Source organism: Hemicordylus capensis, chromosome 4 (genome assembly GCF_027244095.1).
Source record: "Hemicordylus capensis ecotype Gifberg chromosome 4, rHemCap1.1.pri, whole genome shotgun sequence".
In the NCBI taxonomy this organism is placed as follows: Eukaryota; Metazoa; Chordata; class Lepidosauria; order Squamata; family Cordylidae; genus Hemicordylus; species Hemicordylus capensis.
Window position 1 is genome coordinate 239,022,791 of NC_069660.1, and position 12,301 is coordinate 239,035,091.

Below are 12,301 nucleotides of genomic sequence, written 5' to 3' on the forward strand. Positions count from 1 at the left end.
CGCTTGTCATCAGAAGCAGGCTTATTTATCTGTGCATGATGCTAGAAAATGTTCAGTTGCAAACCATATCACCTTTCAAAATCATATGACAAAACAATACTATATTCTGTGCAATCTAGGCTGAAGAACCAATTATCATTGAACTGAAGAGTGGGTTCAAGTCTAGGACTACTTCATAAAAGTAGCCCTAGATTAGAGGGCTTCATTACCTGTAGAGACATCAGTTGCTAGCACATGCTTACAGGTGACAAGTGCACATGTCTGTTTTGTCAAATTACAAAGGCTGTTATCCTGTGCTCAGAGTTATGTTTCCAGAATGGAAACTTCTTTAATCTGGGGATGAGGTTGAAGACTCTGAAGAGTAGGCAGAATGGAGGGGAGGAATTCCCTTAGCACAGACCTATAAGAGCTCAGTCTGCAGTAAGCAGTTACTGAAGCAACATCATTGCCAAAGTGCCTGGCTGTTATTCCTTCTTAGTCTTGACTCCTGGTTCCTGATCCTCAGCTGCCCTTGACCATGCTCTTGTCTGCTGCTCCATATAGACTCCTGGCTTTTGACCCTTGGCTCCCCCGTGACCACGCTCTTGTCTGCTCCTGTGTGTGCTGCTCCATTTAGACTCCTGCCTTCTGACACACAACTCCCATGGACTATGCCTCACATCTCCTCCTGAGTGGTTCTCTTGGCTCTAGACTATCACCTCAGCATAGAACACAAGAAGACCCCAGACAGAGCTCCTACTGCATTGGAGCCCCTGCACAAGAGGAACCTCAGACCTAACACCCTCTCCATGACCAGAGTCACGGTCCCTTTAGCCCCCTGCCTCTGATTTAGAGGACTGCAGTGGAGTTCTACCAGGGGCGTAACGAGGTTGGAGTGGGCCCAGAGACAAAATTTTTAAATGGGCCCCTCGCTGATACACACACACTCACTTCACATGTGACTTGCCTCTGGGGGGCCCCTCGAGGCATGGGGGCCCCCAGGCAGCCGCCTCCCCTTGCCTAATGGTAGTTACGCCCCTGAGTTCTACAACAGAACCACAGTCTCTTCAGCACTGCTGGAGGCAATGCTTGTAGAACTGGGCAAGGACCCTGTAAGACACAGAAGGTTTTCCTGGGGAAAGTACAAAGCCAGTCACCCCAAATAAGCTGCAGCCTATATGAACTCTTAGTGAGCACCAGCCCTTTGCTGGAACAACGTCTGGGACTGCTTTGTTTTATATTTATGTATTTATTTAAAATAATTATACTTCCTCCTCCAGTACAATGCTGCTCAGGGTGGCTCACAACAGTAAAAGTAATATAAAATGTAAAACGGCGAAACAAATAAAACGCAGCATAGATTAAATCAATTAAAAACCAAACTCAGTTAAAAATAAAACCCCACTAAAAATAAAATAAAAGTCCAGCAATGTATAATTAAAAGATTTTTAAAAGCCTCTCTAAACAGGTGGGGTTTGAGAACTAAATAATAAATAAATCCTAAGATAGGGAGCATGGTGAAGTTCCTCTGGGAGAACCCTGTCTCTTATTGTCCTGCAAATCGAATTTCAGTCAATGGCGGGGCCGTGAGCACGGCTTGAGATGATGGGCCCTGGTAGATTCATTTATGTGGTCTGACAGATACCCCAGCCCCAAGCCATGTAGAGCTTTAAAGGTCAAATCCAGAACTTTGAATCAAGGAAGAAAACTGGCAGCCAGTGAAGTTGCTGCAGGATAGGTGTGATCCTCGAGGAGCAACTAGCACCCACAAGCATCCTTACAGCAACATTCTGGACCAGCTGAAGCTTCCACACCATCTTCAAGGGCAGCCCCACATAGAGCATGGATTGCATTTCAGTAATCCAATTTGGATGTTACCATAAGTGTATGAGGTTATCATAAGTAACTGAATTAGGTCTGACTTCTCCAAGTAGGATCGCAGTTGACAGATCAGCCATAGCTGGTAAAAGGTGCTCCTGTTCACCATCACCATCTTTGCCTCCAAGGACAGTGTCAGGTCCAGAAGCACCCTCAAGCTGTGAACTTGGTCTTTCACGGGGAGTGTGACCCCATCCAGGACCAGATTTACCTCACCACTTGGATAATCAATTTTACCCTCCCAGAGCACTTATTTGGATTTAGTTTCAGTTTGTTTGTCGCCATCTAGTTCAGAAAAGCCTGCAAACAGCAGTTCTGGACATCTACTGCCTCCTTGGTATTAGCCAACTTAAATGATAGTTCAAGCTTGGTATAAACAACATATTGACACCACAGCCCATATCCATGGAGGACCTCTCCCAGTGGTTTCATGTAGATGTTAAAAAGCACGGGGTCAGAATAGAACCCTGTGGCATCCCACTGGCCAGTGTCCAAGGAATAGAACAGGCGTCCCCCAGCACCACCTTCTGGGTACGACCCACAAAGTGACTGGAGCCACCATATCACAGTGCCCCCCATGTCCCAACCTGGAGAGGCTGCTCAAAAGGATACCATGGCTGGTTGTACTGAAAGCTGCTGAGAGGTCCAGGAGAATGAATAGAGTCACACTTCCCCATCTATCTCTCATGTAGGTAATCCACCAGGGTGAACAAGGCAGTTTCTGAACCATATCCTGAAGTTAGAAGGATCCAATAATCAGTTTCATCCAGGATGAAATATCTAGCCAGATATCTCTTGCTGCCTCTTGGAACTATATGTGGTCTGGTTCTCCTTTTTGGATTCTTGCCTCTCCTCAGATGCCCTGCTCCAGCTAGAACACTGGCTTGACTGTTTGGAATACAATATTTCCCTGTTTGGAACAGGATATTCAGGCTCTTTAAACACAGGTTCTGATGTGACCGGTGCAAAATTATGGCATCTCTTGTCCTTCTATCACCTAAACCTTCTATCACATGGGACTATGGCTTTATAATCAAGTTTTAAAGAGCCTGGAAAGCATGTGCTCTTAACTGCTGAGCCATGGCCCCTCCCCTCACTGAGATTAAAGACAAGACTGCTCCCAGATAACAATTTCCTAACAAGCTTGCAGGAGAAATGGGAGGGGGGGATGGACCCAGGAGGAAGGAACGTAACAGTGCAAGGAATAATTCAACTAATAATCCAAGGCAATCACCAGAACATCCTCTCAATATGTAACTATTGGTTAGAAAATTGGGTTCAAAGCAAACACACATTATATATTATAATAATATATTATATATAATAAGTGTGTGTGTGTGTGTGTGTGTGTGTGTGTGTGTGTGTGTGTGTGTCTCCTTTCATGGGACCCTCTCTGGTCTCCCATCAAAGGGACTGATCAACCCACTATGCTTCAGCAATGTCGCCTATAAGCAACACTCCTGGCCATTGTAACAATTAAACTGGATGCTTTCATGAAGCCCTCAAACATCCAGATCTTATGTATACTTACTCAGATGTAAGCACCACTGTGCAGTTGGGCTTATTGTCAAGAAAATGTGCAAAAACTGCAGTTTAAAATTTATTTTAAAAAAAAAAGCACCTGCTTTTCACATATGGTGCTAATTCTGTCTTATCTTTTCTAGGACCGTTTACATATTTGCAAATGTGTATTTTTCTATTAATTTAGTGCATGCAGCCCAGGAGAGAGATATACCTTCTGCAGTTTGACGCAGGAGTAAAAAGCATGTCCCTTGCTAAATAGCCAATTAAATCAAATGCTGTCTTAATATGCTGCAGGGAAGAGTTTATGGCACTGCAGCCTGAAAAAACTCTACTGTACAGCTCAAGTTAGCACTGAGAATGACAGCGCTGATGGTGGAAAATTGAAGATGCCTTCTCTTGTCTCTTTATGAAGTAGCAACAAAACACTCCATCTGCTCTAAGAATAAACAAATAAGGAATTTGCCTGAAATATAATTACTAGTATTCAGACTGCCTAGCCAACATCCTGTCTAATACTGTAAGCATAACTATTGCTTCCTCCCTGAATGTATACTTGTTCATTTTATGTCCTCAATTTAAGAAGCCTAAAAATAAAGGTCAGGGGCAGAGCAAGGTTGTCATGGGCCATAGGACAAAAGTGAGGTTGGGCCCCTGTTCCCCCACCTTCTTCTCTACCCTGCACCCATGTCCTTGCTTCAAAAGAAGTGTATGCAATGATGCAATTCTACCTGAAAGAAGAAAAGCAGCAACTGGGTGGCACTACAATGAGCATGCCTGGAAGTGCGCCATCTTTACATGCCATCTTCACATGCAAAAGTGCACCAACTTTACATGCAAAAATGTAAACAGTGGTTTCAAATGGTCAAGAATGCAGGAAATATCTATGACAAATCGATGTGAAGCTTAAATATGTACATGATAATCACAGTGACTTACAGCAACCGTAATGGATGATGACAAAATCCTCCTAAAGTTGTAGTTAATTAACCTATAAATATGTGTCAGTTAGGGACATAGGAAACTGCTGAGTCAGACCATTGGTCCATCGAGCTCAGTATTGTCTACACAGACTGGCAGCGGGTTCTCCAAGGTTGCAGGCAGGAGTCTCTATCAGCCTTTTCTTGGAGATGCCAGGGAGGGAACTTGGAACCTTCTGCATGCAAGTGTGCAGTTGCTCTTCCCAGAGTAGCTCCATCCCCTAAGGGGAATATCTTACAGTGACACATGTAGTCTCCCCATTCATATGCAACCAGGGTGGACACTGCTTAGCAAAGGGGACAAGTCATCCTGCTACCACAAGGCCAGCTCTTCTCTCATAGACCAGCTCTCTTTACAACAATTGTTGCATTGTCTCAGAGTGTTCCATAACAAAACCATTGCCTAGGTGAGTTGCTGAGCATATAAAGCAAGAAAAAAAACTTGACTATTGTAAAATAGGACAGGGATTATTCAAAGGACACCAACATCAAAAGAAGTGAAGGACAAAAGAAGTTGCCCTGGGGGAATGGGAGTGACAAGTTTAAGCGGCCTCAAGTTTAGGTAGGTAAAATGCTATCAGAGAGGGGGAAAGAAAGGTGGAAAAGGCATTTGCTATGCAGTGAAAGATTGAAGAATTACTGCTGTTATAGCCACAAACATTTTACTTTCCTCTTCTCTTTCTATACAGCCATTCTCCATGCTTTGAACCCATGCAGCGGTGAAATGGGGAGAGGGCAATCAAGCTGGATTGGAATTAAGGAAAACCTGGATTTACTAGCTTGTAGAGAAAGGAGAGAAAGAAAGAAAAAACCCTCCAGTCTTTCATTCAGGTGCCCATTGCCCTTGAAGCAGAAAAAGCCATCTAATAGAGGTCAGTAAGCCTACTGGTCTTCTCTGCTTTATTTGGGAAAGAACACAAAACAATGAACATAATCTAAATTTATTTAACTCACACATATGAGACAGTGAGTGGACTGACTGAATAATTTCTCTTCTTCCTTGTACCTCTGCGGGGCATAGCAAGGTTGGTGTGGGCCCTGGGACAAAAACTGATGAAAGGCCTCTGCCCCACACCATGTCTCTGCTGCGGAAGAACTGTAAGATCATGGGGTTTAAAAAATGTACTCGACACCCTCTTGCTCTCAGTGCTATGCAAATAATATCACACACTCCCCCCCCCCGCCAAACACAGATTGTTTCTCACACTCACACCTACACCTCTACTACTACTACTACATATATTTATATATTGCTTTTCAACAAAAGTTCCTAAAGTGGACTTTATGAACAATACCTGATCCAAGAGCAAGCTGCTGCCCAGACTGTGCCCCACACCTCTTGTTCAATCATAGCTACATCCTTCCATCTCTGTAAATATGTGGTTCAGTCTCCGTCCTTGTGAATTTGAGTGTGTGCAGTAGTCTTTTAAGCAAGCTAAAAATCAACAGTCCTGAACAGTCCTGCTGCCATCCAAATGTATATTATTTTTCAACAAAATAACCAACTCTATAGGCTCTTGATTTTAAAATGATTCAGTTGAGATGAGACCATTTTGTCCTCTTATAATGCCATATATATTTTAGCATAGATCTAGAAATGATGCCGACTATTTAAAATGCAATAATTCTCCTGTTAGGCATTCACAAGGGAATAATTCCAGCTCCTCAAAATGAATTTGGCTTTGTGAGAACACTGAAAATATTGCCTCATCTAAAAATGTCCAAAAAGTAATTGCATAAGTTTTTAGAGTTCAGACTTTTATGGCTGCTCTAAAATAAAAAGTTGTAGTTTGAGCTCAGAGTTTCCAGTATAAAGACCAGATATTATAGCCATAGCGGGGGGGTGGGGGGAGCAAAAATGTTTAGAATGAAGGTAGAATACTGAATATCTTCAGTTTTCATTTGCACAGACAGGGCCATGCCTCTTTGAAACTCATTGATATGATATGCTTTAGAAGCATGCATGTTGCCATTCAAAGTCACCCTAGTAAGATGTAAAAGAGGGGGAAATAGTGGGCAATCATGTGGATTCACTGATCTATTTAATAGACAGATTCTATTATGCTTTTATAAACGACTAGTATTTTGAAGCCCGTTATAATAACGGGCGCTAGCCTTTTCCTCTCCTCTTTATTGGTTGTTTTTTAAAAAAAAATACTGCCGCCGCTGTTGCCGCCGAAGTCCCACCCTCCCTTGCTCCCAACTTCCGAGACCACCTTACCCCGGCCCGTGTCAGTTGAGCAAAGTAAGTCCTTAATTGAAGAGGGAGAGAGGAGCTCGTAAGCAGTGCTCCTCTCTGAGCAAAGGCTCTGCCCGAACTGGCGCTTTAGGCGGAAAGGACGCAAGAGGCGTCCTTTTCGCTCAAAGCGCCAGTTCGGGAAGAGGCTTTGTAGAGGGAGGAGCACTGCTTGCGAGCTCCTCTCTCCCTCTTCAATTGAGGTCTGTCTTTGCTCAACTGTCACGGGCCAGGGTAAGGTGGTTTTGGAAGTTGGGAGGGAGGGTGGGGCAACGGCGGCGGCAGCATTTTCAGTTTAAGTTTTATTTGGCCTCTGCTCAGCCCCCGGTCCCGGCCTCCGTCTCCCTGGGCCGGTCTGGACTCCTGCCGCCATTCCCCCTCCCGCCACCCACTGCGGCTCCGGCCGGGCCGGCCACCCACTGCTCCGGCGGGCCTGCCACCCACCGCCGCCGCCCGCGGCTCCGGCTGGGCCCACCGCTGCCCGGGCCCTCCGCCTTGTCGCCTCGGCATGTCCTCTGGCCAAGGCGGCAGCGGCCAGTGTCCCCCGCTGCCGCTCACCCGGCTTCTTCTGGGCGGCCACTTCTGGCTGCCCAAGATGGCCACCGGGTGCCGGTGGTCGTGTCTCCCTTGCTCTGTTCTGGGCATGCGCTCCGCGCATGCCCAGGACAGGCCAGGGAGGCACGGACACACACTTGGTGTCCGTCCACGGACGGACACCAAGGGTTTTATTATAGAGGATAGTGGACTTCATAATTTGGTGTGCTCATGTTTGATATAAATGTGAATTGCAAATTAAAAATTGGTTGTACATAATTTGGGACTTCCTAATTATTTACCACATACTTAGCCGGTCATTTCCCATAGATTTCTTAAGCAGCTTCTCATTTTCCCTAGCTTCTAAAGGAATGAACTGACACCATATGCCAAGGAGCAGTGTGAGTTTAAAAGACATTGTTTTAAATGAGTACATAAAGGGTTTTTCTCAGCCCTGATGAAAGGTTATCCCCTAGATTCGGATAATAGCCAGTTATCTTGTCTAACTGCTGACGCAGCAGTTTGGATTCCTTCAAAGCTGGCCATTATGACAGGTAGCGACATTTCCAATTCCACTGTCAGCACTTGGATGGTTTTCTCTGGGTCATTAGATAGCAAGCCTTTTAGTGCTCAAAAACAAGCTGGACCGAAATGTGATTAGTAGTAGAAAAGAAGGGAGCCAAACATGAATCTGGTGAATGGTAACCATAATTTGTCAGGTGCCTGGTCAATAGAGACTGAAGCCCAATTCACACAAACAAGCAGCAGGGCAAAAAACAACCATGGGGAAGCCACTCCACATGGCTATCACTGTAAATTGACAGGAAAGATGCTGTTATGCTTTAAAGGCACATGGCAAAACAGAAGGCTGGGGATTGCGCTGAAGTCTTGCTCTACACAGCCTAGCATGGGCAGAGAGGAAAACAATTTTATTTTCTCTCCCTTCTGTCCAAAAGCCCTTTTTGCTGCCAGGAATATGTCCCAGAAGGCTGCACAGTCTTGGGGACTTATTCGTGGCAGCATAAAGGGCTTTTAGAGGGAGGCACAGAAACAAAAAACACTTCACCCTCTCCCTGTGCTGGGTTGCAGAGCAATGCTTTGTCACAACTAGGCTCCAGCCATTCTGTGAGGGCAGAGCCCTTATCCCACCTTTGTAGTGCTGTGGAAAATGTCTGCTGATGTCTTTGTAGTACTGATGTCAGATTGTGGAGTAAGCAGTTATATGCTAGAGTCAATTTCAATTTCAATTCATTCACGTATGGCAGGTAGGAGGTTCATAGTGCTAAGCCTCAGATGAGATATAGTTACTGATGTCTGTGTGTGTGTGTGCATGTGTGTGTGCGCACACACACACACACACACGCACACACACCCTACCTATACTACCAGTAGCTCCAATTCACCACCAGTAGCATAATATCTCCTCTTTCCATATAATGGATGGGCAAATGGTCTTGTTTTAAGGGCATTAGGTTTCTATATTGTGGAGATCATCTCTTCATGGGTTTGCTGAACAGAAAGTAAGTGACCAAAATGCACAGGAAGCATATTTTGAAACAAAAATGTTCACAACATACTGGGGGATTGCTTCAAGGGCAGGTGTAGCCTTGCACGTTTGTCTTTAAAAAGCATAGACAAGTGGTACAATGTGGAGTTCACAGCTTCTAAAAAAGATAATAAAAACATAAAAATGTAAAATTCTTTTAAAAAATTAACACAATGGAACAAACAAGATATGATGAGGAAGGAGAAAAGAAGTTCTGGTTGGTGAGCACTAGCCAATAGTTGCCTAGGAAACTTGCACAATCACATTTAACATACAACTATGTCACATCTGTACATTTATTAAACAAAATTATAACTTTTTGGTGTCTCCATGTTTAAAAATGAAGAGTGATACTAGTGGGGGGTGGGATGCTACTCTTTCTGCATGGGCACTATTTCACAGAAACAGCCTCCCAGGATTATTCTCACTGCAAACAAACTTGACCACCTCAGGAAAAAAGGTGGGAATCTCTGAACCTTGTACCAGCGCTCCTCTCTAATCAGAGAGATCAAATGCTGACCTTCTGCTGCCAAGGAGGCAGCTATTAAAATTCGGTATTAATCCATCTGGATTAACTCCTACAAAAGCTATTTCTTGCCAGCTGGCAAGCAGCCATTTGAACTTGTTGGTCTAATATAGTTTCTCCCTCTAGTGAATAGCTTTCATCAAGGTCATAGTGTCCTTGGATAATACCTACTAAAATTTCTTTTCCTAGCAGTGATTGATCAGCAAGGATGGCTGTCAAAGGCTCCCTGGACAATAATGTAGTTCTGCCTTTAAGGTGGAGGACAGGGAATTGATAGAAGCCAGGTTTGAAATGCTGAGTGTTTTCCTGCTGTAATGAGAACTGTATTATAGTGATCATTACAACTGTCAAATACTCTGCATTTTAGCAGGTGCATGCACTAGTATGTTCTATGTTCTTAAAAATGATGCCTCCCTTTTAACATAAAGCTTGGTTGGTTCCCTTGTCACCTTCATGCAGTATTTTTATTCATGTATATCACTCACAGTTAATAGTTTCATTCTGCAATATTTCATTTGAGGGAATGAAACAGCAAGGAACACTGAGCAATAATGGCTCAAGTATCTGGCTGACAGAGATTTAGGAAAAGCCCACCTACTAATTATTAGTAACATACCAGCAATAAGCAGTTTTGGACTTTTAACTTCAGAACTTGAAATTTCAGAATCTTCAGTGGCAGAAAATATGACCGGGGTGGGGGGAGAGAGCGAGAGAGAGAGCGAGAGAGCGAGAGAGAGAAAGAGCGAGCACCCAGCTGGTGACCATTAAGAGCTAATTTGCTGCTGCCAAATGCTACAATCTACACCTTCCCCCAAAGGTCAGAAAGGCCTTTTAGTCTAAACAATGACTGGAGAGTTTGTCAATCATTTAAAAACTTTGGAAGGCCAGGCCAAACAGATAGGTTTTAAGGGCTCTCCTGAAGGACAGTAATGATATCAAATTACGAATTTCTACTGGGAGTGCATTCCACAGCCCAGGAGTAGCTACAGAGAAGGCCTGCCTCTGCGTCGCTACCAGATGAACCGGTGGCAACTGGAGACGGACCTCCTCAGATGACCTTAATGTGCGGTGGGGATCATACAGAAGAAAGCGCTCTCTTAGATAACTCGGACCTAAGCCATTCAGGGCTTTAAAGGTAATAACCAGCACTTTGAATTTTGCCTGGAAACATATCAACAGCCAGTGTAAATGTTTCAAAACAGGCATAATATGGTCTCTCCAGGTTACCCAAGAGACCAATCTGGCTGCCGCATTCTGAACTAACTGAAATTTCCAGACTACGTACAAAGGCAGCCCCACGTAGAGCGCATTGCAGTAGTCGAGCCGGGAGGCTACAAGCTGATGCACCACTGTTCTGAGGTCATCCTTTTCAAGGAATGGGCGCAGCTGTCAAATCAGATGAAGCTGGTAGAAAGCACTCCTGGCCATGGTCTCTATCTGAGATACCAGGGTGAAGCCTGGGTCCAGGAGTACTCCAAAGCTCTGTACATGCTCCTTAGGGGGGAATGTAACCCTATCCAGCACAGGAAGATCTAACTCAACCCTCAGATTCTGAGCCCCCAGAACGAGCACCTCCGTCTTGCTTGGATTCAGCTTCAATTTGTTATCCCTCATCCAGCCCATTACTGCCTGTAGGCAGGGACTTAGAGAATGAGTGCCATTTCCTGAAGATGAGAAGGAGAAGTAGATTTGGTGGTCATCAGCATACTAATCACACCCAGCAACAAATCTCCTGATGACCTCACCCAGTGGTTTCATGTAGATATCAAAAAGCATTGGTGACATAATAAAGCCCTGGGGGACTCCATATAACAGCTCCCATTTTGAGGAGCAACTGTTACCAAGCTCCACCATCTGGAATCTACCTGAGAGATAGGAGTGGAACCACTGCAAAGCAGTGCCCTCTATCCCCAACACCCCCAGGCAATCCAGAAGGATACCATGGTAGATGGTACTGAACGCTGCTGAGAGATCCAGAAGAACCAGCAGAGTCACACTCCCTCTGTCCCCAATAAAGGTCATCCATCAGGCCGACCAAGGCAGACTCAACCCCATAGTCAGCTCTAAAGCCAGTTTGAAATGGGTCTAGATAACAGTTTCCTCCAAGACTGCCTGGAGCTGGTCGGGCACCACCCTCTCAATCACCTAGCCCAACCAAGGGAGATTGGAGATTGGCCTGTAACTGTCCATCGCTAAAGGATCCAGGGAAGACTTCTTTAGGAGTGGTCTAACCAATGCCTCCTTCAAACAAGGGGGCACCCTACCCTCCCTCAGCACATTTATGATATTAACTAGGCCATCTCCAGCAATCTCCCTGCTAGATAGAAGCAGCCAAGTCGGGCAAGGATCCAGAGAACAAGTGGTAGGTCGCACCGCCCCAAGCAGCTTGACCACATCCTCAGGAGTGGCAGATTGAAACTGATCAATCTATCTAATACTGCAAGAGGGATCACTGGACATGTTCTCCATAGACCCTGCAAAAATAGTGGAGTCCAAGTCGGCCCATATCATACTTAAATGATAGTTAGTATGTCTGTGTCAAGATCCAACTCTCAGTGCCAACTGTTCAAAGCTCTAGAGAAGGGTTGCCACATTGACAAGAGATTTCAAATCACTCTGTTTCAATTGCCATATGTTTAAGATGTGAACCAACAGTTGGCTTTTCTCTGGGTCAAAATCGATGTGTTGGTTTTGACCTGTAATTGGATTGTTTAGCTTAAAAAAACAACTTTAAAACAGCCATGGTGCAGGTGTCTGACTTTGATCAGAGCAATATTACTAAGATGGGGGTAGACACATTTTATCTGCTCTGGTTTCCAGATCGAAATCACCCACCAAATGGGCAGTGAGCCCAGGTTGAGGAGAGGAGAGATGAGATGGTTACCTCAGGTGCCAGATTATCAACACTGACTTGACAGCACACTTTACTTTAGCAGAGTAATGAGATAACCCCGCACCCCGCCCTCCCCACTGCTGCCATGAGAACAGTCCTTCGGAACCAATCAGACTCTTGCAAGGAACACCTCTCCTCACACCCCTTGTAAAGCTTGCAAGGTGTAGAGGAGAGAAACAGAGATTGCTGGCAAACTTCTCTCCCCACT

General features: G+C 44.9%; 1 long non-coding RNA gene across 4 annotated transcripts in view; it reads right to left on the reverse strand.

Annotated features, from left to right (window-relative positions):
• LOC128322583 (uncharacterized) overlaps nucleotides 1–12,301 on the reverse strand; it is a 94,169-nt gene that overhangs the window by 17,649 nt on the left and 64,219 nt on the right. Inside the window, exon 5 of one of the 4 annotated variants that reach the window (XR_008305792.1) lies at nucleotides 8,711–8,792. The exons of the other annotated variants lie outside the window; for them this stretch is intronic. This is a non-coding gene — a long non-coding RNA (uncharacterized LOC128322583). Of the gene's footprint in view, nucleotides 1–8,710; nucleotides 8,793–12,301 lie in introns of those variants that run through there. 4 annotated transcript variants of the gene reach the window in all.